At 54.1% G+C, this 2,500-nt stretch overlaps 1 pseudogene; it reads left to right on the top strand.

Annotated features, from left to right (window-relative positions):
• Positions 1-2,500, top strand: part of LOC126453655 (large subunit ribosomal RNA) — a 7,416-nt pseudogene that overhangs the window by 1,300 nt on the left and 3,616 nt on the right.

The raw sequence follows: 2,500 nt of genomic DNA, 5'->3' as shown, positions 1-2,500 counted from the left end.
TGGTGCTCGTACGAGTCTCATCCGGTAAAGCGAATGATTAGAGGCCTTGGGGCCGAAACGACCTCAACCTATTCTCAAACTTTAAATGGGTGAGATCTCCGGCTTGCTTGATATGCTGAAGCCGCGAGCAAACGACTCGGATCGGAGTGCCAAGTGGGCCACTTTTGGTAAGCAGAACTGGCGCTGTGGGATGAACCAAACGCCGAGTTAAGGCGCCCGAATCGACGCTCATGGGAAACCATGAAAGGCGTTGGTTGCTTAAGACAGCAGGACGGTGGCCATGGAAGTCGGAATCCGCTAAGGAGTGTGTAACAACTCACCTGCCGAAGCAACTAGCCCTGAAAATGGATGGCGCTGAAGCGTCGTGCCTATACTCGGCCGTCAGTCTGGCAGTCATGGCCGGTCCTTGCGGCCGGCCGCGAAGCCCTGACGAGTAGGAGGGTCGCGGCGGTGGGCGCAGAAGGGTCTGGGCGTGAGCCTGCCTGGAGCCGCCGTCGGTGCAGATCTTGGTGGTAGTAGCAAATACTCCAGCGAGGCCCTGGAGGGCTGACGCGGAGAAGGGTTTCGTGTGAACAGCCGTTGCACACGAGTCAGTCGATCCTAAGCCCTAGGAGAAATCCGATGTTGATGGGGGCCGTCATAGCATGATGCACTTTGTGCTGGCCCCCGTTGGGCGAAAGGGAATCCGGTTCCTATTCCGGAACCCGGCAGCGGAACCGATACAAGTCGGGCCCCTCTTTTAGAGATGCTCGTCGGGGTAACCCAAAAGGACCCGGAGACGCCGTCGGGAGATCGGGGAAGAGTTTTCTTTTCTGCATGAGCGTTCGAGTTCCCTGGAATCCTCTAGCAGGGAGATAGGGTTTGGAACGCGAAGAGCACCGCAGTTGCGGCGGTGTCCCGATCTTCCCCTCGGACCTTGAAAATCCGGGAGAGGGCCACGTGGAGGTGTCGCGCCGGTTCGTACCCATATCCGCAGCAGGTCTCCAAGGTGAAGAGCCTCTAGTCGATAGAATAATGTAGGTAAGGGAAGTCGGCAAATTGGATCCGTAACTTCGGGATAAGGATTGGCTCTGAGGATCGGGGCGTGTCGGGCTTGGTCGGGAAGTGGGTCAGCGCTAACGTGCCGGGCCTGGGCGAGGTGAGTGCCGTAGGGGTGCCGGTAAGTGCGGGCGTTTAGCGCGGGCGTGGTCTGCTCTCGCCGTTGGTCGGCCTCGTGCTGGCCGGCGGTGCAGGATGCGCGCGCCTGCGCGGCGTTCGCGCCCCGGTGCTTCAACCTGCGTGCAGGATCCGAGCTCGGTCCCGTGCCTTGGCCTCCCACGGATCTTCCTTGCTGCGAGGCCGCGTCCGCCTTAGCGTGCTCCTCCGGGGGCGCGCGGGTGCGCGGATTCTCTTCGGCCGCCATTCAACGATCAACTCAGAACTGGCACGGACTGGGGGAATCCGACTGTCTAATTAAAACAAAGCATTGCGATGGCCCTAGCGGGTGTTGACGCAATGTGATTTCTGCCCAGTGCTCTGAATGTCAACGTGAAGAAATTCAAGCAAGCGCGGGTAAACGGCGGGAGTAACTATGACTCTCTTAAGGTAGCCAAATGCCTCGTCATCTAATTAGTGACGCGCATGAATGGATTAACGAGATTCCCGCTGTCCCTGCTAAAGCACTGGGAAACGTTCGTTAAAAAGGAATTTCGAACTAATGTGTGGGGCTTACCATATAAAATCGTGAGTGAGAAGCTTAAGACACCTCTCATTTTGTCGACGCTTCAGAAGGCAGATGGTTCTACTACATCAGGGTGGCGAGATTCGGCAGAATATTTAATGGAAAGTTTACTCCCAAGTGATGATCCGGCTTCAGATAATGAACACCAGGCACTCTTGAGACAGAAGATGCAAGAAGAGTATCCAGATGAAGGAGTGGTTGTACCATTTGCTCAGGAGGAAGTGAGTCGTGCTATTGACACCATGAAGAAAAATAAATCCCCCGGAATAGACAAGATCACAGCAGAAACGTTACAACAACTAAAAAGTAAAATCGTGCCATATCTAACAGCTCTTTTTAATGAGTGCCTCTTGCAGGGAAGAGTACCAAAGGTATGGAAGATCGCTGAGGCAACCATTATCAAAAAAGGGGAAGATAGAGATCCGAAATTCGTGAAGAGTTACCGTCCAATTTGCCTGCTGAACACTATGGGGAAGGTCCAAGAACGGTTGTTGTGCGGACGGCTGAGCGATCATAGGGAGCTCTACGGGCTCAACCAATGTCAGTACGGTTTTCGGGCTGGACGGTCGATAGATGATGCAGTTAATCAAGCATTACACATAACTTCAACTTCGCAGGCGAAGTATGTTGTCGGTGTGACGATTGATATACAGGGTGCTTTCGATAATCTGTTCTGGCCTTCGCTGTTCGCAAGACTGCGAGAGCTGAGAACTCCAAAGTGCTTATACATGTCGATGCTTGATTACTGCAAGGATAGAAGGGTAATATGGAGATCACCAG

This window comes from Schistocerca serialis, unplaced genomic scaffold (genome assembly GCF_023864345.2).
Source record: "Schistocerca serialis cubense isolate TAMUIC-IGC-003099 unplaced genomic scaffold, iqSchSeri2.2 HiC_scaffold_953, whole genome shotgun sequence".
Taxonomy (NCBI): Eukaryota; Metazoa; Arthropoda; class Insecta; order Orthoptera; family Acrididae; genus Schistocerca; species Schistocerca serialis.
This window is presented reverse-complemented; position numbering and strand designations above follow the sequence as displayed.